The sequence below is a fragment of the Chlamydotis macqueenii genome, chromosome 2 (genome assembly GCF_036417535.1).
Source record: "Chlamydotis macqueenii isolate bChlMac1 chromosome 2, bChlMac1.mat, whole genome shotgun sequence".
NCBI classification, from domain to species: Eukaryota; Metazoa; Chordata; class Aves; order Otidiformes; family Otididae; genus Chlamydotis; species Chlamydotis macqueenii.
This window is the reverse complement of record NC_141557.1, coordinates 94,729,219-94,755,966: the sequence shown is the minus strand read 5'-3', so window position 1 is coordinate 94,755,966 and position 26,748 is coordinate 94,729,219. Positions and strand designations below refer to the sequence as shown.

At 40.9% G+C, this 26,748-nt stretch overlaps 1 protein-coding gene across 4 annotated transcripts in view; it reads right to left on the bottom strand.

Moving 5' to 3' along the window:
- The window catches only part of LOC104479324 (poly(rC)-binding protein 3), a 524,839-nt gene that overhangs the window by 148,346 nt on the left and 349,745 nt on the right, over positions 1–26,748 (bottom strand). The window contains exon 4 of one of the 4 annotated variants that reach the window (XM_086740459.1): positions 359–450. The exons of the other annotated variants lie outside the window; for them this stretch is intronic. The gene's annotated coding sequence lies outside the window, so the exon portion shown is untranslated. The remainder of the gene's footprint in view (positions 1–358; positions 451–26,748) is intronic. 4 annotated transcript variants of the gene reach the window in all.

Sequence of the window (26,748 nt, the reverse complement as noted above, 5' to 3'; positions counted from 1 at the left end):
ACTCTAGTCCAAAAATCACGTGCACGGGCTTGCAAGAACAAAACCTCCCGCAAGATTTCCAGACTCCCTAGCTCTAGCAGCGACAGAAATATTTTTTATTTCAACAAAGAGCTCTCAGTAGCCCGGAGTGCACAGATGCAGAACAATAACACCAACACAAACAACACAGGCCAGGCATGGTCGGAACAAAGCTGCCGGCCCGCGGGCTGGCAAAGTCCTCCCTGAGGATGGGGGAGAGCAAAGCAGAGACCTCCATTCTGGCACAGGCTGGGGGGGAGGTCTATGCAGACCCGCACTGTAGCCCGAGGTGCGGCAGGATGTCCAGCTGTATTTGCCAGTTCCACGGGCCGATCTTTACGCAGGGTCCTGCTTTTACTTCAAGCAGGGCCAAGCTGGGTGTCAGCAGCAGCAGTACAGACACGCTTTGGATTGCAAAGGAGTGGACAGGACCTTTGATGAAGGAAAAAAATATAAAAAAATAATCCTCAACAACAAAAACCCCTCCAGCTAAGAGGTAAAAGATTTTCAGAATAATGAGCTTACCTGGGAAAAACATGACCTATGACTTAAATAGCTGCATAGTTGTAACTGAGTAACAAGACAGGAAAAATAAGTCACTAATGGAGTGAAATGCAAGATTGTGTGTATGGTATAAAAATCTCCCAGCCAGGCAAATTAATTAAATTGGCAGAACTGAGCCACTGATGCCAGAAGTGAAATAAAAGTATTCTTCTCTCTGAATTTGGGGTCATTTTTGTATCTTTCACTTTCTGGGTCAGCTATCATTACAGAGTTCAAAGAGGGGGAAAAAAAGGTTATAAAAATAAACAATATTTTCTCATTTTGCCAACACCCTCTGTTTGAGTTGATCTGTCTTGACCTGGTCCTCATTGTTTTGCGAGCTGCTTTCCTGCACCAGCTTTTCCAACCGATGGATGGAAATGGTGGAGCAATCTTGCAGCCTCCCTTAAGGATGCTGAAAATGTGACACGAGGAAAACTGCATGTATGGAAATATGCCTCACAGAGAGGTATTCAGAAGGGGTCTCCTCTGTAAGCTTGAAAGTATTCAAAATGCCATTTGATTTACAGTTCAAAATACTGTTTTTGATGATAAATCTAAGAGACAGATGACAGAAATCTCCATGAGCAATGTCTCAGGAATAAAACGTATAAAGAAAAGGTACTGTTTAGTTTGTAAACAAATTAGTAAATATTTGCAATTTTATACTGTTTATAAAATATTCCATCAATAGATCAGGGTAATTATTTATTTCTATAAGTAATTTTACAGAAAATTATGACTATTACCTGGAAGTGCTTTAAGTTAACTCATTATGGAAATGGAAACCTGGATCAGATACATTGAGTCCTTGCATTTGACATAATTTCCTGGAGAAGCAAGGCTATATATGGAAAGTTATCCTCAAGCACTGGTTGAAGTTTTCCCTTAAACACTGTTTTGTTTGATAAGTGAAAACTGACAACACCACCAAATCATCTAGCATTAGTGTTCTTTTCTTTTACGTGTCCCTGCTCTTGGAAAAAAAAATAATAATGGATTATGCTATTTCTTTGTCTGAATAAAATGTTGCAGTTCCGGAGATAAAGACGTATTCAGCTGAGCAATTAAATGGCTAAATAAATGAATCAGCATAGCAGAAGTGACAGATTTAATTACTGCTTAGAGCTAGGAAGGGGAACTAATTATGGGGTTCATGAACCACATGCCATTCTTCTCCTTAAGCATATGCTTCGATTCTTCTGGATCAAGCTCTGCAAATCCAGTAGCACCATGCACCAGATTTAAAAAAAAAGATGGGGGGGGGGAGCTATTCAACATTTGGAAAGAAGGTCTAATATTTGAAAAAAGAATAGTCAATACTCTGCTTTTAAAACCCATGTTAAATTGACTAGATACCATGAGTTAAAGGAACTTTCTTTTAAATAGACAGGCACTAGAAATGTAGTTTTCCAAAAAATGAAAGCACAATGAAGTTCACTGGTTGTGAATAAACCAAAGTCTGCAACAGAAAGCTTTGGTAATTGAAGCATAAAGCATATATCTATATAAAGTGATTAGGAGACCTACTCATCAGAAAGTATCTGTAGCTGGGCAGCCTGAGAAAGCTGTTGATCCCAGCTTTCTTCTGCTTGGGTCTGTCCACCACAGCAAGCAATACAGTTTAAAAAAATGCTCTTGTGGCCACCAACTGCAAAGCCACCCACAGTGGAAAAATACTGTTCCTCAGTTTCTGCCTTCTGTCCTACTTTTCCACTCTGCATTTACTTTACCATCTTAATTTTAGTCTTGTTTGATAAGACTGTCAATGCTGGTTGTTTGAGCTTCACATTAAAACCATGAGCCTTGTGATATATTCCCACAAAGACTGAACTCTTCCCCTCATTAACGGGAGGGAGAGAGAGGAAAAAACCCCACACATTTGAATCACATGGTTCAATGAATTGCATAATTTTGGCAAGTTTATGGCTAACTTATACAGATTAAGAGAGACTCGTATCATTTCAGAAAGAAAAAGGAGAAGAGAGGAGAGGAGATGGAGAGGGAAAATAAAAGAAAAAAAAGAAAAAAAAGCTCTAAGTTAGATTTTAAAAAAAAAAAAGAATTATTTGAGGCAAGAGAGGGGAAGTCTTTCATTCATAACCCATAGTTTTCTAAAATTAAAATTAAAATCTTGATGTGTTCTGATGTCTGGTTTAGCATAATTTTAAAAATAATCACATTTGCCTCTTCCCAAAAATACTGCGAAGAAAGAGTTAATAATTGTTCACAGCTGACCTCCTGCACCGTTCTGAAAAACAATCAGAACTTCTACTCCACTGACTTTGAAATTTTTTAAAAAACAGAACACAATGAAAACAATAAAACATCTTATAGCTGGGAAAGATCTAAATTCACCCCAGCTATAGCCATATTCTCCTTCCACACCATCAGTAATTTTTTCAGAATGAAAATAATTGTATCCAAACCCAGGGATGCAGGCTGATCCCTGGGAAGGCTCAGTGGACAATCACAAATGCCATCATCATCCAAGATTACAACATCAGCTCTGCTTGGCTGAAATTCTGTTCTCTGAAGGCAGCCAAACCCAAGGTCTATTTCATCAATAAAGTTTAAAATGAACCCTATCTTGAAAATCGGTGTCTGGGCTTCTGTATCGAGGGAAACTGTATCTGCAGGAAACCAGGAGCACTGTACATCCAAGATAAGGTAAAACCAGGAGATTTATTTTTTTTTAATAGAATTATGGTATAGCTCTATAAAAGTGACATCCTCTGCCTGGAATTCCAGTGCAATTAGATCAGAAGAAAATGCACTTTGTAGCTATAAACACAGCAAAGCAGAGAGGAGCTGATCTTCGAAAAAGACACTGTATCTGAAACATTACATACAACTTGCTTTAACACTCATATCATATGGATTTCACAGCATCTATTATCTATGTTAATAAAGAGTGCTGTCTATCGAAAGTCACTAAGATACCAGTGATCACGAACCTTGCAGAACACATGCACAACTGATACCTCATAATAGAGATATTATAATTGTATCAATGACCTCAGTGGAATGTGAGGAGTTGAAAAGATCCCCTGGGCAGGGGCAGCTAGTCAGCAGACTGCCAAAGGACAAAGGGAGACTATACTCTTGGCGCACAACACTTCTGATCTCAGGAGGCAAAATCGGCTGCATTTACCTGACAGTCCCTGCCAGGCTGATGTGGAAATGACCATTTATGCACTTGAGGTGCCCCTCTCAAGACAGGACATGATTGACGTTTGCATTTGCATCCAAAAGCATGGCCCCAGAGGAATACTGGGCATTTGGAAGTGGAAGTCACGCAGAAGTGAGCTCGCCACCTGCGAGGAAGGCTGACTCTATGAATCCACCATCCTCTGCTCTCACCGCAGGGCAATGCAAAAGAAATCCCTCACGGGATACTTGAAACAGGAGTCACGGTTAAATACAGACCAGAAACAAATTTGTCGTTGTTTTATTTATACCATTTTGCTCTTAATCTTGCACTTGGATGTTTGCCCTTAAGCCTTGCTTAACATAGTTTTGCAGTGTTTCACCACCCAGCCAATCCGGTGCGGTGGAGAGATGCGATGAAACAGAGTGAAACCAGTAGGTTCTCAGTAGAAAACAAAGATGGGTGCACAGGATGTCTTGAGACATGGGTGCATCCTCCAGCAGGGTCACAGAAGCCCAGAGCTGGCAAGTATTTCCTTCCCTATTTTCAAAGGGTCACTGGGGTGTGGATAGGAAGGGAGGACTTTACTAGCAGGGAAAGGATGAGCCCTAACAGGCATGAACTGACTCGTAACAACCTGTTTGGTTGTTACAGGGAAGGTAGAAGATAATTTTTCACTGCCATGGGGAGCATGCCAGTTTATCAAAGCTACCCTTGGGGAAATCTGCTTGCGGAGATTTACGAAAGAGATGACTAAGTATGCCAGTGGGTGTAAGAGGAGTTGCTAGTTGACTGGTACAAAGAAGAAATTACTGTGGGTTTTTTTTTTATATAAAGTCTAAATAACATTTATACACTACTCATCACTGAGATTAAAATAGTTTAAAATCACTCACCATTTTTTTCTTTTAAAACTCAAGGGAGCAATTTTTTTTTTCTGAGTGCCCTATTGCATTTTCCTAATAGTTCATCGAAGACTGGAAGCAAACATTCAGTCTTCTCTGAGGACTAATATAAAAAACGATCAAGCTCCTTGACAGTAATGACAACTGAAATAATGGGAGCCACTGTCCAAACCAAAAGCTGAAGTAGGCATCCAGCCACGATGCCCAAGGGGTTTTCATTGAGAAGGGCAAGGATGCCTGCGTACAAACGTCAGAACTTGCTTACTGTTGGATTAAGTTGCATCTGAGAAAAAACAGAAATATGCCAGAAACAGGGGGAGCAAGGAAGCATGTGAACTGGCTAGAGGGCTGCCCTTGAACACTGAGCCTGAGCAAACTCAGAGAAAGTTCATCCTTTATCCTAGTGCACTGGTATACCAAAGAGGAAGCAGCCATAAGGAGCGTGAAATAAGGAGCCTCACAAAACAACTCTTGACCTAATACAGAGGACAAAAAGGAGGATTATAATAAGGTTCACTGTGATGCTTTTGAACAACTAGAATAAAAAGCTGTCTAGATTTGTAAAACCAGAGAAGCAGTTACATTGTAAAATTCTACGTTTTACGCTGTTAAATTTCACTTCGAAAAACACTGACTGCAACGTGAGAGAATATCACAAGCACAGGATGCGCCAAAAGAACAATTTACAGATTTACAGGAATAGTTCAGTTCCATCACTTAAGGTCTGAGGTTTGCCAGCTTGAAGGAACAAAGCTCCAGAGCACAAAAACCAGTCAAGACAGTTATGGAACTGACTTTGGAAGCTCCACTTCTAGACTCTGAATTTGTTACTGACTTTGTAATCTCTGGAAATTCCCATGACAGAAGGTGTGGAAATCACCAAGCCAAAAATCCTGGAAACACAAATTGGAAAGTTGAAATCAAACCACCTCTCTGGTTCAAATCTCAAATGCAGACAGTGATAGCAGAACATCCATCCATCCATCCTGTTTTTAACACTAATTAAAACTAACTAAATTGATTTTAACACTAATCTGTTGAATTCACAACAAAGAACCTGGGGTAGAAAAAGGAAAAACTGAGGTATCCAGGAGTGGAGAATGAAATGCTGATAATGTCATCTGCATTTTGGAGTAAGTAGCACAGTACATACAACATTTAGACAAAGGACGCTCCCTGAATTTCTAAATATAAGTAACGCCATGATTATTCCTCATTTAAGACTGTAAACATTTTGCATGACTTTTATTCTAGAGCCAGCACAAGACCTTTCAATGGCTCAGACAAAATTGACAGTCAGTCCTTCTAAAATAACAGATGGGCCAGGACCACCCCTGCCTGCCGCAGAAAAGTGGGGAATTTCAGTGGAGAGATCTAGAGGATCCACGCCGCTAATCTGTCTGCCTCCCGGGACTGATACCAGTCAGCTATCACAGCTGCCGGCACTGGGCATTCTACCAATAGTTTCCACTCCTACTTTAGGGGCAGCAGCAGTTTCAGACAACCTGTTTTTCCCAGTCCTAATATGGACAAAATTGGAGGAGGGATGCTAAGGGACATGCACTTTGTCTTCCCAGCAGCCCGGTACCTTAGGCAATTTCTGCTTTGCCTGCGCACACAGCCAGTCCAGTTTGCTGCTGGAAGCTGAAGACTCAATTTAACTTTGCTTCTTCTGCATTCTCAGAAGATTCAGCAATGACTACATTCAACAGTGTCATCTTATAATTCTTCTGAGGGTCAGGGGCCTTGACCTTAAATGTATGAAGTCCACCTTATGTCAGCCTCAATTCTTCTGCAGGGGCATCAGTATAACATCATTCTCAAAAAGGCAAACAGCTCACCTATAATGATAAAAAAATTTCGAACATGCTGTCCATATTTCGCTCTTCAAGTTCCTTATGAAAGGGTTTCAGTGCAGTGAAATTCTTGATGCGAAAGGCTACTGTGAGATATTTCAATATGCCGGTGCAATATGAGAGTGTGCCAGGATACAGCTTGACTAGTTTGATCAGGAAACTACTGAAAAGTCGTAGAGTAAATAATAGATTTAAAACAGGAACAGCTTTGAAGTGTGTGTTGGCAGTTGCTCATTGTACAGTACTGTCAGAGCACGTGTTCCATCAATACTGGCAGATAACACACAAATTTCAGTAAATATTAGTGTTTCGAGCTAGCCTTATTAAAGCCTTATGCAGATATTATTTGTTACAGCTTTTCTGACAGATGATACCACTGTTGGACAAGTCCACTAGTGCAGCCAAAACAGGAAAAACATACAGAATAATAATTTTGTTCAGCATAAAATCATACCTTGCCATACCATAATGAGTTTTTATATCCAACTTCATATCCTACTTAATTCCATTATTTTTTAAAAATGTCTGAAACTTTACTGAAGGAAAAGACACTTCAGCGATGCTCACCAAGTTCAGACCACCTTCTCCACCTGCAGATTTCCGCTGCAGCCTCTTGAGATTCAGTTTGTCTTTCAGTGCCTTAGCTCCACTGACATAAAATAATAACCTTGTCCTACCTCACAGAGCTGCTATTAGCACAGCCCGTTTAGATTATGGAGCATTGCAGCGTTATGGTAGAAAAATAGTTTATTTGTGTACCATTTTGTGTCTACATTTTCCACTGAATTTAAAAAGAAAAAAATCCAAATTTGTCTCTTGAACATTTTTCGCTTTCTTTTCTTACATCACTTTGTTTTGCTTTGTACTCTGCTGAGTCTCCTGGTACAGTCTTCTTCCTCCTTCAGACACTTTTCTGTGTCACATAACTGTGATGAGGTTTCTCTCTGTACTTATTTTCTTCACCATTGCATTCTTCTTATTTCTTCTATATTGCCAGGCTCTCTAGATTGAGAATAGGTAACTACTCCTGAACTTGTTCACATCTTTGCATCTCCTTTCCTGTTGTTCTGAGCCTTTCCTCTCCTGCCTCTCTACCATCATGCTTCCTCTCCTAAAATAATTTTCTTTCTTTATAAGGGCGAGAGAGAGCCCTGTGCTAGGAAGCGTTCATTGATGAGGAGGCAGGGAAATTAGAAACAGTGACTGATCAGAGAGCTTTTATTCAGGATATATGTAGGCCTTTAGCTATGTGTAAAACACCTCAATGAAGGAGATAATGAGCGCTTCAGGGCAGGGATGGTATCTGCCTGAAATAAGCAATTCTCCAGCGCTCTGTGCAAAAAAAAAAAAACCTGCTAACCTTGCAGAGGCCTTTGAGTCGCTACAGCTCAAAGTTCAGGAGGATTTACAGGTTAAATCTTACATCTTGGACCCAACTGGGAAACGAAATCACAGCTGAAACAAATTCATGGGACATCCCTCTCCCCACCTCCCACATTTATTAGAAACAAAAGTATAATTTCTAGCCAAGTCCCTAAACTTCAGACCACCAAAAGCTGAGAAAGGTACTGGAAAATGTATCTCCCTAAACCTGCCATCTTACACTCTTGAAATACATGTTATCATCTATGTTTAGAAAAATATACCAGGCCTACTGGTTAGGCCCAGCAAAAAACATTTTCCTGCTCTTACCCTCGGGAGAGCCATGCTCTGAGCAGAAGATCTGCACAGTTCAGCACGGAGGCACAGGGCTGCCCAACCAACCCCTAACAACGTGTGTCAGGACAGCAAAAGGTGGCCAGAGCGTTTCTCATCTTGTGCTGGCAGCCCCACGGCATCTGTACCCTAGCCTCAGAGCTCTCTGAGCCTGGATATTCACCTGGTAGAGTAAGAAGCTCTGACCACCACTCTGGCTGTCACCAAAGCTATGGGTTTATTTCACTCAGTAATGTAGGGTTTCCCCAGAGGAGTTCTGGGACCATAAGAGGAAGGATAAGTTCTTGTCCTCTTGAGAAAAAATCCCTTCTGCTCATAGATCCATTGGAGAGTCTCTTATTTTTAGACAGGTCTTGATACACAGCTAGTGAAAGATTTCGAAAAAGAAATCATTCTCCGTATTCTGGAATTAAAAACCCCACCAAAGTCCACAATGCTTTCTTCTCTTCATTTCCCCAGCTCACAAGGCCTATCAGATTTATACTCTAAGCAAACAAATATTTGCAAAGATTGACAAAACTGGTGAAGAAAGTGGCTCACATTTTAAGAAGAAGAAAGAAAAAAGACAGAAAATGAAAATACATTTAAGTTGTATTTGTCCAGGCTAGTAAATCACCCAAATGGACCTATTTTTACCTTGTATTTGTTTAAAAAGTCTGCAGAACTCTCCAGATGTGTGGATTAAACACACTTCACTGACATTTTTGTTCTATTTAACAAAAGCTACCATCTACTCTGGCAGTCTAGTATACATGACCATACAATGACCTACATGACCTACAATATCTCCTAGTAGCAATGACTTACATTTTGATAACAATAATGATCTATATTTTCACTGTTCTTTTCCTTCAAAATACAAAGTGCCCCAGGAATAGTATTTAAATACTTAAAGCAGCCATTTAAGTAAGCAAAACCAAATTCTGTTGGAATTATCAGGTTGGAAGGGATCTTTGGAGCTCATCCGGGCCCACTCAAATCAAGATCAGCTTTGAAGTTACATCTCAGCTCAAAGCTTGCTCAGAGATTTGCCCAGTCAAATTTGTCATATCTCCAAGAACAGGAGATTCCATGGACTCTCCAGGTACCTGTACCAGTATTTGAACCCTCTCAAGGTGGGAAAGCTTTTTCTGATACCTAGGCAGAATTTCCTATGTTGCAACTTGTGTCCATTGCCCTTGTCCTAGTATGGTGCACTGCCTAGAAGAGTGTTGCTTCATCTTCTCTGTATACTGCCAGTAGGTAGTTTAAAACAGTTATTAGATTCCTCTCTTATTCTTCTCATTATTGAGCTGAACAAATCCAGTTCGGTTAGCTTCTTGTATGTCCTGTGCTCCAAAAGACTCATTCCAGTGTGTCAATGTCCATCTTCACAGAATCATAGAATAGTTTGGGTCAGAAGGGACTTTTAAAGGTCATTGAGTCCAATCCCCTTGCAAAGAGCAGGCACATCTTCAACTAGATCAGGTGGCTCAGAGCCTCATCCAACCTGGCCTTGAATGTTTCCAGGGATGGGACATCCACCACCTCTCTGGGCAACCTGTTCCAGTGTTTCACCAACTTCATTGTAAAAAAATTCTTCCTTATGTCTAGTCTAAATCTACCTTCTTTTAGTTTAAAACCATTACGCCTTGTCCTATTGCAACAGGCCCTGTTAAAAAGTCTGTCCCCATCTTTCTCATAGTCCCCCTTTTAAGTACTGGAAAACTGCAACAAGGTCTCCCTGGAGTGTCCTCTTCTCCAGGCTTAACAGTCCCAACTCTCTCAGCCTTTCTTCATCTTATACAGGGGAATCCAAAACAGGACTGTCTGCCAAGCAGAGGGCAAGAATCACTCCCCTCAACCTGCTGGCTACCCTCTTGCTAGCACAGCCCAGGATGCAGTTGACCTTCAGGACCCACTGCCGACTCATGTTGTAGTTGTCTGCTGGGACACCCAGGACTTTTTCTGCGAAGCTGCTCTGTGGCCAGTTGGTGCTCAGCCTGTCCTGCTGCATGGGCTTTTCCTGCCTCACTTCCAAAAGTTTCTGCCAGATTACATCTTCAGCTTGTTGAGAGTCCTCCAAATGGCATCCCTGGCACATTAATTGCTTGTCTAATTAGGTATCATATGTGAACTTGCTGAGGATGCATTTCATCCCATTGGCTACATTTCTAGTGAAGGCATGAATGAACATCAGCACGAGTATTGACTCATGATAGATGTTACTAGAAAATATTCGTCAATTGGACTTTATACAACTGGCCAGTGGTGCGCTCACTTTGTCGTCCACTTCTTAAGCCCATATCTCACCATTTGGCTGCAGGGATACCCTGAAGCAGACCTTGCGAAAGTCAAGGTAAATAACCACTCTTCCTTCACCCACCATACCAGCCATATCCTCGGAGCAAACTCTCAGATTGGTCAGCCACAATTTGCCATTTGTGAAACCATGCTGGCTGTTCCCAACTGTCTTCTTGTCTGCCATGTGCCTGGACATGGTTTCCAGAATGGTTTTCTGCAAAATCTTCCTGGGGACTGCAGGTAGGTTTATGAACAGATAGTTGCCCAGATCTGCCTTCTTGCTCAACCTGAAGAAGTGTGTGACACTTGCTTTTTCCCAGCCCTTAGGAATCCTGCTGATCTCTAGAGACCTTTTGAAGAAGACACAAAGCATCCTTTGCAGTGAGCTCAGCCAGTTCCCTCCACATCCTTGAATCCATCCTCTCTTGTCCCATGGACTTGTGTATGTCCACCTTTCTTATTTGGTCACTGACTCAGGTCTTCCCAGATCCTGCCTGGGGAGACCCGAGGAAAGAACTTGCCAGTAAAGACCAAAGCAAAGAAGATGCTGACTTCCTCAGCCTTTCCTCTGTGCTTTACCAAGTCTGCTGCCTCATTTTGCAGCCCTGCATGTTCCTTTTGCTGCTACCTCTAGAAGCTCTTCTTGCTGCCCTTCCCATTCCTCACCAATTTCAAATCCAGCTGAGCTCTGGCTTCCATAATTCCCTGTCTGCATGGCCAGACAATGGTCTGCCCTGCTCCTGAGTAGCCCTCTTTGGCTTATCCTGCCCTCTCTTTTGGTACTGGAGCCCAGGATGGAGCTCCCTGCCCTTCTGGTGTGCCTGTGTGATGACTGCCTGCGCTGCGGGCTGGGCTGAGCCCCAGTCTGGGGAGGCTGTCTTCAGAGAGCAGCATCCTCTCCAAGTCCCCTTCCGCTTCAGGGCAGCTTCCCATGGGAATCTGCCAAATAGTTCCCAGAATGAGCTGTTGAACTCTCTATTTTAATTTACTCTTATCATTCTGAAAACTTCCAAATTTTGGCTCAAAGTATTTGTCAATTTCAAACAAAAGATATGAAAAAAAGCAAGTTTAAGTGTAAAAAAAAAATTTTTTTTCTGTATCAAAGTCAATTTAGATGCATCTGAACTTTTACAAGGAGCCACAGCCACTAAATTATGTTGATTGACTAATTTGAAATACAAAGTAGTGGAGTAGCAATGCTTAATGATTATTGACTATAAACAATGTAACTGATTTGTAATTTAAAATATTAATTTGTAAATAATGATCCATGGTTAAGTCTGAAGATATGGCTGGAAAATAAAATCAAGAGAGATTATGAAAAAAACCCCTCCCATCTCAGCATCTCACAAGTTTTGCTTGCTATCTGTCAACATCTGTTGCACTTTTCATCAGACCTAGTCTTAATTCCTTTACAGCTCATGATGCTGCCTAATTTAAACATTCCATAATCATGTTTTTTAGTTCTAAATCATGAGCCTGTGAGACATCCAATTACTGCTTCTTTCATTCTATTCACAAAAGAGAAGCAAGAGGGAGAATACTGTGGGTTTTTTTACTGCTACCTGTTATGCTAAGAGAAACTGAACGAGTGTTTGACAGGCAAAAATATAAATTATATACCCTCAACTTAAAACACTATCGGAATTAAATTCACATACGTTTGTGAGAGTTTGGGCAAGTTCCAGAACCTGACAGTGTTCTGCTTTTCCTTTGACATGTATCGTATGCTCAGAAAGCCTCCATTAAAATGCCATGTAATTAACTTAGGATACAAGGGATAAAATGGTGAAGAGAACAACAAAGATGATTTGTCATCAGGATTTTCATTAAAAACCTCAGTGTTATAGGAATTAATTTCAGCAGTGCTTTGCCCTGATTACTGCCTGTCAGACAGTATATGGGACTCAACAGAATAGCTAAACGGGGAGCGCTTGCAGAATCTCGTCCTCCATCAGCATTACGAAGGTAAGTGGTTTATCTACATTGACTGTAATTAATCATCTATATTTTAATATTCCAGCAACTGAAGAGTTGGTTTTGATTTTAACTTTTCCTAACATTACTATTTTCCAGTAAATGTTAGATGGATAATAGCTTTTCCTGACACACATTGCATTCTCTGTATTGGACAGGGAGAAAGATCAAGGTGCTTCAAAATCACAGTAGCCATTAATTTCTAACTTTTTTTTTCTCCCAAACTTTGTAGTTGTTTACTAAATAGTGTTATATCACAAGGCACAGAAACATTATTGGCCACTGAAAGGAGAGAACCAAGTTTGATTTCAGACTGAGTTGTCCTACCACCTGCACAGCATTTACACCGTGCTCTTATCCAGCCTTCACATTTTTATTTTTTCAGAATGTTCCCGTTGTAAAGCAGACCACTTGGGAGTCTGCAACACACGTTAAAGTAATGACTAAACACTAATCCACTAACGTATTAAAGTGGCACTTGAGAATTTGGCAGTATTGCTTTAAATAATCTCTTAACCCACTGATGTCTCTCCCAGTATCCTGTTTCCACACATAGTTGATGTATAAAATTATTTTAACTAATCCATGACTACACTTTACTTCACATAGTATTTCTTGCATGAAAAGCAAGAAATGTAACATGTATGGCTTAGAGTAAGAAAACCTGTAATGAAACATATAGTCAAAATTTCAGTTTCTGTAACACTTTTTCCTTCAAGTTATCTGAAAGTATTTTTATAAATCTCACCTTAAATCTGAGAGTGCCATTGTAAACTGGATTACAGAAATTACTTTGGTCACTTTTGGCCAAAGCAATGCAGGAGTTCAATGTCACATGTGGGGGTGGGAAGGGGGTAGTAGATCGAGAAATCAAATTCACCCCTAAGCATACACAAGATATGCAATGTTACTGAGGGTTGACAAGACGCAATATTGTACAGTGTCTTATAAAATCATGTTAAGTGAACACAGAGGTAAGTAATTGGATGTTGCCTTGAGTTTTTTTTGCTCATTGGCAGAAATTTATGATTTATTCTCTGCAAAAACTTGACTGAATAATTGTGCTGCACACAGCTGCCTATGAGGCTTGAAGGCAAAATATCTTTTATGGCTTAAAAATTATTAGGGGATCAAGATCTGCCTAGCTCCTTGAGCTGAAATGTGGCTAAAACCGCAAAGGACTAAGCTTTTGATTCTCCCTCTTTGAGTGGGGGAACTGAAGGTGGGGGTTGTGCTGATCCCTAAGCAGTACTTTAAACAAAAAAGCAGTGTTCTCCAGCATTGTGCTTTAAAAGTTGTGTTGGTTCACTGATTTTCCATCAGTTCACAGCTTTCCTAAGAGCTGTCCCAATATGCTACAGGTATTGGGTTCAAACTTGCTTTGCTTGCACCTTCTGTCATAATCACATTATGAAGTGACACATACATTCATTTGGCTGTAAGGGAACACTTAGAGAAGTCAGGTTAAGAAGATGACTCAGTAGCCCTATTTAGACGCAAAATTCTTCTGAGTATCCAGCACATTAAGCCGTCATTAAATAACAAAATGTGCTATCTCTCTTTCTTCTCTCTGTTCTCATTTTTCCATTCCCATTTTCCTGGTCCTTCTATCACTGCATGTTTCCCTTCTCCCAGTCTGTTGATCTCTTTTCTCCTCTTTGCTACTCCTATACTTGCTCTTCCTCCTGTTCGTCTTCACTCTTCCCATACTCTCTCCTACTTTACTTCTACATTACACTGCCAGTCGCTCCCAGCTTCTCCTTTTATTCACATCCAGCCTCCTCCTATTTATGCTGTTCCTTTTCATGGAGCATATATACATGGCAGGAAACCAGCATCTTTCTTGTTTTCCAGTACTTCATGTAGGGAAAATTCATGCCATTACCTAGGATGTAAACCCAGTCTACAGCAATGCCCTGTTCACCACGTGCCTCAGAAGATTAAGGCCACCATTTCTTTTGAATTTACTGGAGGCTACAGGGCTATTCTATCCAAGAACAGGTCGTGTAAGTGACGTGCACGACAGTGGCTCCATGGTAAACAGTAGGTCTTGCTCTTCCCTGGAAGTCTTCAAGACTGCTGGATGTGTAAAACAAATTATGTTGGGTCAAACTTCACAAAAACTGCTTTTCTCCTCCTCTCCCAGTGCTAGACTTGCCTTTTCAATTATTAAAGGTACTCATCAGAGCTAGTTCTACTGGGCGAGGCCTGGGGCTTCTGAATACAATGATATCACAGGCATGAAAGCATTTCTTTTCTGCCAGAATGGAGCCATAGAATGGAACCCAAAATAAAAAGGAGAAAATCTAGAGACAGAACATCTGATTTTTCTCTTTGATTTTTCTTCCTCAGATGTAAAATCCATTAAATAGGCCAGTATGTAGGCAACTTCTTATTTAACTAGAATTATGGCAATTGCATCCACTCCACATGGAAATATATTGAGTAGTAATGGCTGATTATTTCAATGGACTTTTTTTTGAATCAATAATTATAACTCCCAGATACTGATTATAACCCATATATTTTAAAATATCAATAATTACTGCTAAAAGACCGAGTAGTTGCTTATAGTGGAAAACATACACATTAGGAGAGAGGAATTATGCAAAATTATATGGATTTTACAACACAGAAAATCTATTAGCACACACAAATTAACAAGCCACTTTCTGTTTCCAGTCAGGGCACCATGATAGTCTGTGACTGGTAATCTAGGGAACAAAAAATCTACAGCTATGCTATGCTAAAGTACCACCACTGATATTCCTATACTTACTGTGCCTTGCATAAATGAACTAGTCCAAGAGGAAGGTGGTTGGATGATGCTTACTTACATTTAGATGTTAACCTTTATGTACCAACTATAAGCTGTTGTCACAGGGCCTATATAAGGAAATTAATTTCTGTGCTTAATTATTTCCACTTAGTTGTCTCTAATACTTTACGTAACATTTGACACAGGAACTTGCATGGCAAGTTAGCCACCTGATTATGACCTCCTCCCCCCAGCCCATTCTCTCAGCCTCTCCCCACGGCCAAGCAATGGGACAGGTTATAAGGATAACCCAGCTGCCAAGAACGTCCAAAAGTACATCTGATGCACAAAGAACGGTGAGAAGGACTTCCTCCAAACTCATCCCTCATCTTCAATACAGCTATACCGCTTCTGCACACAGAGTGACACCATGGCTGCAAGGCCATAAGTTGCTGAAATTACCTTATTTATGCTTTCTTTCACCTGTCTTTATGGATGCTGCTGACAACTCTTTGAAACACCATCCTTGGAAAAGGCACAGAGAAGGAGTTCCACACCACACTTTTGGAACAAACCTGTCTTACTAGACTCTGGGTTATAATACATCTGAAGCAATTTCTGTTCACTATGTAAAACTAGGGCAACAGAATGGTTAGCAATGTGACAAAATACATTTAAACTTCTGGCAACTAATGAAAACCACTAGTTTCTTAGGTTTCTTAGTGCAATGCTGCCTCCGTACCAGTTCACAAGTACCACAAAGTGCTACTTTCCACTGGCTTCAGTGGGAAGTGGTCACGTAAGTAAAATGTGGTCCTGGTGCACCTGGATGTAATTCTGCCCTTGCTGCCTCTGTGCTGACAGACTTCTCAGCACCAAAACTCATCTGTACAAGAGGAAGCCTTTGTTACTACTGTGAAAACCTGGGGGTAATTTGAGGTTTTTTTTTTTATTTAATTATCTTTTAATATTTATTTATTTATTTATTTATTTGTTTCTTCTTCTGGCAATCAGTGCAGTTTCCAGGAATTAGAGTGCACAGGCTAGAGGAACAGTGACATGCTTTTCTATAAATCTTATGATGATCAGGATAGGAAAGTCACACAGTTGTGGTCTCCCCTTTCACAGCAGGAATGTGAGAAAACAACAAAATACTGCAGTATACACCAATATAACTGTGAGTAGAATTTGATCCACAGGAGTTTGTTTTTTTAACTGAAAAATCAATAAATGTCAAACAATTACAATACTTTTCCCAGCACAGCCTGTAATGAAATTATGCTTTAGATATAAGATGAATGCAAGCTGTATTTTAGCCATGTTTTGGAGTTAGCAAAAGGCAGAGTTCTCTAGAATTATCCACTGTCACCATGGCATAACTTGAAATTTCATTTTTCTGCCTTCAAGATACATTTTTAGCTATTCTTTTATTTATTTATTTTACTTCTTGTCCGTGTTCTCTGGGTAAGGTTCAGTTTAAGAACATCTGTTTTGGTTTACAACAGAAGTCCAGTAAACACTTATATGCTTCTCAGCATGAAACATTAGTCTTTTAAAATAATCCTGATGTTTTGAAGTATCACAGACTGATTGTGAAGGTGTTAGAGCTTGTCTGAACCTGAGATAACCAGGCTGGGTCCTATTGCTTTACCCATCCACAGGAAAGTGCAGTTAAATAATAAAGATAACATATTTATACCACTTACTAGACATGTGTGTGTATATATATATCTTTCTTCATGTACCTATATTCACTATACATACATATGCACTCTATATGCATATATTATACCTATAAATATCATTTTATTGTCATTAACTTAATGATCAACTAATTTGATCACACTTTCTTTTTTGACTTGAATATGAGATATCTCCATTCTTTTTATACTTGATAGTGAGCTGTAACTTTTCTTTCTGAGAGAAAGAAGGGAAGTTTTAGAATCCCTTTTTCACTTGATGTTGCTCATTTGGAGTGAAAAAGTAAATCCTCAAGGCTTGTACCTATGCTTGGTATAGTAATTAGGAGAATGAAAAGAACAGCAGTTTGCTCTATGTTTCAGAGTCAATTCAGGCTGATAACATCTGAAATCGGGAAGGCAGAAGTGACATATAATCCAGTGCACAGCCATGAGAAAAGATCACCCTGTGTCTAACTTTAAAAAAGATATGCAAAGCCCATGCTTCCCAGGGCAGCTGGTATCCATTGTCTGGATGGTGAAAATAATACAGTCCTCCTCCTTCAAGAAAGCAAAGCTGCACATGCCACCACCCCCTGACTCTGAAGGGAGACAGAGGCCAAATGCATATATGCACATACATCTTTCGACTCGTAGTGCTACCGGCAGCCAAGAGAAAACAACCATCTCGAGAGAAACAAAGAAGGAAGAGACAGAAAGTAAAATAAATACAGACAATCTAATGCAATAAAAGCTGAGGCAGATTTTTGAAGGAGTTCAGCACCCACAAGGAGAGTTCTGTCTTGCCAATAGATCTCCTGAGCTCCTAGAAATGGTGGGGGATAGAGGAGGAACAAGAGAATGGCTTTGAAAGCTCAGTGAGGGTGCAGGTGGACCACCTTACACTGCTCCCTAATGCAGAGTCTCAGCTTTTGCACCAGGCCCCTGAGAACACCCACGTTGTTTTGGTGTCTCATGGTCAGTATTTATGTAACTCACCAGACCCTCTGGGTAATTCAGAAGGAACTTCTGAATTTTGTCAGCATGCAAAAGGAGCACGGAGAACCAGAGATGCTCTATTTCACTATGTTCATAGGTTCACAGCACAACAGGTTTGGGCCCAGATGCTCTTATTATTGTACAATGCCATGTGAGGCACTCCACAGGGCGACACAGCCTACTGTAGATTTTGGGTTACAGTTCATGGAATCCAGCCCTGGGCACTGTGAGTCCTGAACCGGGTTGCTGTGACGCTGACCTGAGCACTCGTACTCAGGCAGGGCTGAGCAGCATGGACACTCATCCTCTGGCTGAGCTGACAGGGTTCCTTGCAGTAGAGCGTGACTCCATAAATCTCTACAGAGAAGACACGCTCAGCAGGGAATTCAGTGGCTGACAAACAGCTGAATGGAAACACCCCATGAAGTGGCCAGTGCATCTATGTGGAGCCGTATGTGGGCACAGCAGGGCAAAGCCAGCATAATCTGCTGCCACGGGCCATCTTGGCACCTGCATTGGAATCCTTTGCTCCAGAAACACCCACTAAATATCTCAGTTCAAAATGTATTTAAGGGAACATCACATGGAGGGGCACTTTTATAACATTAATGCAGGGTGGATTTTTCAGTAGTATGCCTCGGCATTTCATAATGCCATCTGACTGCTTTCCCAAAAGAAGAATAACAATAACATACAGAAATAAGTGGCTTTGCTAAAGATATAGTGATCATGGAGGAAAGAAAATGTAAAATCCAGACACATAACAACTGCTCGGGGTGTTTCCTGGCCTAAATTATAGCTCTCCTCGTGTCTAATATCCTGGATGCAGAAGACAGTTAATGATGATCATAAAATAAAATAGCGAAGTGACTATTCAGTTCCTATTCTCTGGCAGAAATTGTGATGTTGGTTATTACTGGCCTTTCATGCTTCAATAAAAGTCTGCTAGTGTACTTCAGAGTTCTTGTCTTTTGTATTAACAAGTTTTCTTTCTTAGTGTTTTCTTCTCTCCTGTGGTTAATGTTTGGAAATGCTACTCTGTGCGTGAATGCAAGGGCACAAGTTTCCATGTGTATTTCCTCTCTAATTTTACTCAAACTCCCTTATTTAAGAAAACAAACACTGAGATTCATTAATTCCTGTAAGTGGCTTACAAGCTGAGAAAGTGTATTTCTTCCCCTACTTTTTTCTACTGATAAAGGTTATTGTCATCTACTGGTAGAGAATTTAAACAGTAACTTTGTTGACCATACACTTCACAGCAGAAAATAGATGTTCCTTTCTCATTGCGACAATGGTGCAGCCGTCCTTTTGCAGTACATACACAGTAAGGCAGACAATCCACTTGGATATTGCAGCAACAGATTTCTGATTCCAGAGGACAAAAAGAGGCAAATCTACCCTGTTCAGCATCTGGGTTCCTTCTCAGGTATCCAGGCCGTGTTATCTTCTCCATATACTTAATTTTTCCTCTGGAAAAATTGGCAGGGATTTCCTAGTAAATTACCAAACTGAACTCTCCAAACTCTTTAGGCTTTTCCATTGCTGGGATTATGGAGCATTAGTTATCTACTGCAAGGTTAAGCTCTGTGGGCTTCTGAGAGCACCTCCTAATCAACTCTTACGTTTCTAACTGCTTGGCTCAGAGACTACGCTGTACTCCAGACCAAACTTTTGTCTTCTATGTAGCAAAGGTTTGACACATTCTCATTGATCTCTATTTACTTAATTAACAAGCAATTAATGTGAAGTAAAAAAAAAAAAAAACCTCCTCAAAATCCTAGTGTAGTCTTTATAAGGGGGCGAAATATGATGGAATGTTTGAATTTCAGTACAAATAAGAAAAAGATGTATACGAGTTTACATATCACTGCATGCTTAGCATCACACCTGAAGATAATTCTGCTGGACATAACCATGCTACAGCCTCTTCTGCTGCCTTCTCTTGTGTTTGAAGTGCTTAAGACTCAGGGAACAGCAAACACTCTGTACAGTATTATGCTGGTGTGACAGCATTACCCCTCCCTGTTTTCCATACACTGCCCCGTAGCTGCGCCAGCGGAGGGGGGCATGGGAACACTCTAAAATGCTCGAGGCAAAACCAGCCAGTTTATTTTAAGTGGAAAGAACCGTGGGTCTGGACTGGCTTGGCCGTGTTTGCAGATTTCAAGCTAAGCAGCAATCATGCAAGCCACTCTGCTAGCAAAACTGCAGGGGCAGCACTGTCGGCTGGTGGGTGGCACTGACAGTGGAAAGCAGGAATGTCTTTAAGCTGAACAGCTGGAGCCTAGAAGATGCCGTCCCTCTGCAGCTGTAAAACTTCGGATGTAGTGTCCCTTAGGTGTGGGAAAGACCAACCCCAAAGGAAAACATGTGTGACAGGGAAAGTTTCTGTTAGTATCTGGGAAAAAAAAAAAAAAAAAAGCTGTACTTGAAAGAACCCTACAGCTAGTAAATCAGCAAACTCTTGTAAGTACAGAGAGCAAAAATTTTCTTTTACCCAATCCTCAAATAAACAAACTACACGTCTGTGGTGTAAGTGCACCAACTTAGACTTTTTCCTAGCTTTTGGCACTAAAAAAACTCCAAACTTCTAAAACCTCCAAATGTAAAAAGCTAAATATGTGCTTAAATGTTGTTCCTGTACTGGCAAAAGTTTTCAGCAAAGATTTGTTTCAGAGAAAACAGCATTACTATTGCTTAAACATAAGCATGCCCATGTAGAGCTCATAGGCTAAAGCGTCAAGCAAGCAGCATGTCTTCAAATCCCATGGTAGTTCGATGGACACTTTTTTCTGGCCTAACTGAACTGAAACCGTTCCCTTCCCTGTGACGCACGTTCAGTCGCACCCGTGCAATGATGTGGGGGCTACACTGCAAACCAGACGGGCACGTTGCTCTGCTTTATAATGGACCTTGAGAAAAAGAGATGGGTTATTTTCCAAGGTGGGTAACCCAGTTCAGTGTTCAGTCCTACAAAATCTATGCCAGCACAACAGGAAGGAAAGAGGCAGAGATCGGTGGAAGGTTGTGGACAGGGGTGGGAGCTACTTAAGGTCAACTTTGTCACCAAAAAAAACCCCTAAATTGGTATTAGGCATGAGTTCTGTGCCCCACTCAGAACTACTGATTAGCATTTATTATTTTATATTAATACTAATATACATATAAATCAAATAACGTCAAGCCAAATATTAAACATACAAAATAAATAATATTGTAAACTCCTTTAAAACTGTAATCAGGTAAAACTAAAATTAATGTATACATAACATATTTGTATTTTATTCTTTAAAGAACTTCACCTAAAGTATTGTATGAATTCTTATGCAGGAAAATGGTCACTTATGATTCATGTGATTCATCTGTTGCATTTGGAAGGAACTGTGGGATGGCATCACAGATCTGCATTTTCCTCTCATTCTATTAGATACACAATAAAGCTTTCAGAATATTTTAAAGTATCATAACAAAAACTCTATAGGAACCAAAATAATAGCTGAAAATCACAGAACTCTACTTTCTAAGGCCTGCTTCTCACCCCAGACCCAACCATTTCCACAGAAACCACACTTATCTTACAGATACGCAATATGGACTTCAAGCGACAGCTGCCAAAACACTCGTTTAATGAAGATAAACTAACAGAGTGCTGGAGAATATCAGCTGGTAAACTCAGGAATACCCATGCAAGGCATCATCCTTTTGTGTAAATGCACAAACAGTGCCAGCCGAAAGCCATGTTAATCTAACACTGAATTAAAGGCAATTTTAACTTCTGGATTTCATATCCAGCGGTGTCTCTCCCTGCTCTTGATGCTAGGCCAGAGCTCGGAGCAGAGGGCCAGGTTAGGAGCACCTGAGGTTTCCTAGGCTGCACCACAGCTTGGGCTTGTACATTAAAAGTATATAGTACCACTTCTGGGGCGGGGGGGGGTGGGTGGCATATTAGGGCATGAAAGTCAGGAGAGGAACTGAGAGTGATCTCCTCAAGGGCCAGCCCCCTCCCCAAAGGTGACCTGGTGTTGTGAGAAATGACGTTCTAAAGGACGGTCAGTCTCACCCCGAGCTTAATGCCTACCGCAGGGGTAGCGATCACGGCTGCAGCACTTCAAAGGCGGTTGTTTAAAGACACCCAAGTCTGACCTAAAGAGGGACTTACACGCTTGAAACTTGCCTACTTCTCCCTGCTATTTTGGTCACCACAAGAAAGGACAATGCCCCTTCTCTGCAAACCCACCGCTCTCATGTCACGGGCATTTGAAATTAAAAGCATCAGTTTAAAGACAAGAAAATCCGTTCTCGTATAAAAGGAAAAACTACACACAAACCTATTAAAGACATTGAATTATGCGTGAATATGAGAAAACTATGAATTGTAATTAAAGTTGCACCTCTTACTGTTTTCCAGAGCAAAACATAAATTAGCTGAGTGGCTGGATGTAACTCTTTAAGCAAAGCTGCAGGACTGGGTCTTTGCATCTCAGCTTTAATCAGAGAAGCATTAAATTCTGCAAGGGTTAAAAGCTATATGAAGTTGCTGTTACATTGCACAACTAATGATGTAGTTTTACTTGGAAGTAAAGGTGCAACAGATTGAAATACTGTCTTTTATCACTCAGTGGGCAGTACTGAAGAATAGCGCAGAAAACGGGATGTGTTCCAGTCAACTGCAGAGAAGCTGTTGTACTCATTTTATAGATTAATAAGACATTTGGAGAAAGATTTTAACAACAAAAACAGTAACTGAAACAGTTGCAGGCAGTATTATCTATGAGAAAACATTGTGAAAGTCTTTTTAGCTTTTGTTTTATCAAATGACAGTTTAACAAAGAAGTTTTGTAATTTTTCATTTTGTTCCCACGTATTTAATGACAAGCACAGCTCCAGAAGGTATCTCTTACTATCCTTCTGGGCTCTGAGTTCTCACGCAGAATGAGTGTATCGAGCTTTTAATATTAAATAGTTTACTCACAGCACTTTCATTCAGATTCACACGCTAGTTTTCCTCCTTCATAAAAAGGTATTTTTGGATACATGGCTGAAAAGCCAGTCCACAAAGTTGCCTTCCGAATGCAGCAGCTGAGCGCAACGCAGGGTCCCAGAGTTATCCCTCTTAATACGCTCTGAAGAACGCATGGGTAGCACTGTGCACCTCGTTCTGAGCATAATGGGAAATGCCATCCGCGCCAGCAAGGCTGGAAAAAACTTTTTCCTGATTGGCTGCTCACCCTGAACTGCCTGGCAGAGATTTGAAATATGCAACGCAGGGAAGTGATATTCTGTGGCATTCATTCAATTTACCTGCACTACACTCCAGGGAGCCATGCTATTAAACAACAGCTCCAGCGGGTCAATAAAGTTAACTTAATTAAATTGCTTTCCCTCCCACTCTTCCAACTAGCAAGATTTAGGGCACAGGGATGCAGCGCTGCTAATAAATAAAAGGATGGCTTAGCTAATCATTTGCTGAAGAAAGACATATTTTTGTCAATAATTCTACACACAATGCAGAGAGCTAGGTTAAATTAAAACAATCATGTAGGATAAGGGGAGAGACAATACCTACTAATGAATAGCCATTAATATTTTTCAAGCGGTGTCAATTAAATCCACTAGATAAAAGTTAAATCTCAGAGATTGCACTTTTTGCTCCATAAAACTGAAATCACAATTGGTTGAGTGTAATGTTATGAAACATACTATCATTATTACAAGCATGATGAATATACATTCTTAATTTGCTGGGGACTGATCTAGTCCCTTTCTGGTCATTTTGATGTGTACACTCTCACTTACAAGAGTCATGTTTTAGGAGTCTCTAGTCTGTCCTTTTCTATGGCAGTGCACAGAAAATACCACCAATAACTAAGGTTAACAAACATCACAGTTAAGCCAATGTTTACAGATAATTTGCAACCTTATCATACCTTCAAATCCTTGGATCTGAAACCTCTGAGGCTGCTTGCCTATTTGAGGCTAGATGTTTTGAAAAGCTACAATTAGACTGATGTAGTTGTTTTGCAGAATGATATTTAGGTATTCTTATTAATTTTTCCTCAGAAAATCTACTACTTGCTTACTCAGAATACAGACCTGTATTTGGGCAGGAGTTGCCCTGTGCACCTTCTGCTCTGTCTCTTGAGTGTTTCCAGCTTTACCCCAAATCTCCCTTTGCATATGCTGAGCAAAAGCATGCCAAGCGCTGGCAACTGGGCTTTCTAAAGAATTCCTCTGTGCTGCTTATAGTCTATTCCCTCTGAGCTTTTACCTGCAAGTAAGTGGGTCTTTTCTTTTTGTTTCTTTTCTTCAAATATCTTTACTGTTTCCTATGAACAGCAAGATCTTGGAGCTGGTCTGAGTTCTCATAATCAAGTGAGGAGAGAGGGATGCTTGTAAAGGCACGTAGCCACAGTTTAATTTAGGAAGTATGAAAATACATCACAAGGCAGAAAAAGATCCCTTTAGGTCCTCATAGCCAGTTCTTGCAGTACAGGTGGTCTCTCCATAGACCTGCCTGCCATGGGGTCTGAGACTGCCCTTTCCTCCTAGAGCTCAAATCCTCCTCCAGCTCTGTGTTTGCTGCAATTTGTTCTACTCTGACTCCATCCATCCAGTGGAAGTGAAGGTCTCTGATCCCAAACCAGCGAAACCACCAAGCTGAGTAGCCTCACAATAAAGTCCTTTCTCTTCTTCTCATACTGGTTGTTTTGTCTCTTATTTCTCCACAGCCCAAGCTGGAATAGCAACAGCCTTCTTATACATCCTCTCCTTGTATTACAGAAAGAAGTTCAGGTATTACTCACACAGATTTGAATGTCACTCCGTAAGAACTCCCACTGAATACCATAAGACAAAACTGAGATTAAACATATTATTTTCTGTGATTAGGAGTGTCAGAATCCAGTTGGAATGAACAGTTATTTGACTGCTTCATATTCCAGGATGTGTTACTTCGTCAACGCCTCGTCAAAGTCCAGAGTCCACAATGAAAAATGTATATACAAATGCAAACATTAAATAACTAAGCTGAGAAATTTAATATAAAACAAAAGATCACCTATCTAGGGAACTATCTGTCAAAGAGACTGAATTAATTTAAATTAATGGCACAACGCAGTGGAAAGGTGGTCAGATGCCGAGTGCTGTAGGGTCAGAGCCAGGAGGTCTGGTGGGATTGCCCGTCCATCTCCTCACACAATTTCTGCAGCACCAGGGGCTTGACTTCCAAGAGGGGATGGTGATACTCAGCTGCTCCCAGTGCACCTTCCTGCTGACAGATCTCAGCCCCAGAGAAAGAGAGTTCTATTCACAGCATCCGGATGTGCCAGGAAGGGGAGGGAGGACTCTTGTAGGACAACAGTGACCTTTTGGCTAGGACTGAATACACTGAATAAGACCCTTCTGGAAGTAGAATAGCAAAGAAAAGGGAAGCTCTATTATAAAACAAATAACATTGAAATGGAAATATCTTTTTTTTTTTAACCAGTTTAACTCCATATGGCAGCATAAAATGATTCAATATTATAGTCATTATATTAACATATTTTCTTTTCCTTTTTTTCCCCTCAATTCCCCAAGCCTGATGAAGGTGATAGGCTAGGAGACAGATGCTCTGCACTTTTATTGCCATATATAAATCTCAGTGAATAGTAAGAAAACTACAACCATTACTAAAAAAAAAAAAAAGAAAAAGAAAGAAAGAAACAGAAAAAAAATAGGAAGACAGTTTTCTTAGGATAATTAAATGGTTTGGTTCCTTCCTAATGAACTGTACTTCTGGCTCTTTGCTCATTTGTACCCTGACAAGACAGGCAAAGAATGTGTCTGTATCTGCCTAATAAGCGTTGTTATCTTTTAACTGGTTATTAGTACTACAATATAAAAATAATGTTCATGTTGAGCTACATAGGACCGCATTTACCCAAACCTGCTCTTAAGCTGGACTGGGTCTACCCTGTCATATCAGAATGGGGGAATCACAGTTTGGAGGTGGCGCTCCTCCTTAAAAAGACACTAAACACTCACTCTCTGCCCCAAATTCTTTGGGCCGTGAGGAATTTGCAGCCCTTTGCCAGAGCCCCAGGAGGAGCTGCTGGAGGCAGGGTGTCACAGATATACACCACAGCTCCAGGGATCCCAGCTGCAGCCACATCGATTTCTTCTATTTTTAATTTTGTGGGTGATGCAGTGCTAGCTTGTTCTACAGCCAAAGGGGCTGAGACAGGCGTGCTGAACCTACAGACCCTCCCAGGCCAGGCTCCCACGCTCGCTGCGAGGGCTGCTGCTGGGTATCCCTGATTTGTGTCCATGGGAGGAGGCTGGGGGGACCCAAATCTCAAGGGCTCAGCTCCCCTTGCCTGCTGGAATGCAGGAGGGGAGCAGCAGGAGCAGCAGCCTGTCTGTGCTCTGTAAGGAGCAGAGACCACTCGCTTCATGTACTGGAACAAGGATGGCAGTGCGCAGTGATCCTGCCTACCTTTAGGCACTTAATCAAAGCTCCTCGTTCAGGAGAACAGTTGCCTTTTGCCAACAATGGAAAGAAAAAGACACCTCTGAAGGCCCAGTCAGAGCTCAAATGGACCAGAGCCCCTCAAGGTCTTAGCCTCCCAGTACTGGCAGAGCCTGAGGCGATGGTACCTCTAAACTTAGGAACCTCAGTTAGATGCCAGAAGTCAGACAGGTATGGGTCCATGGGATCTTTGAGGAATGAGAGAGACTGTGAGGATGAGAGTGGTGATTATGATACCCAACATCCCAGCAGGATCTGCCTGCTCATCTCCTCCTGTCTCCCTGAGCACCCATGCAAGTTACTTGAGAAACTTAAGCTCAGGCTGTTTCACTTGCCGTGCCTATCAGGTAT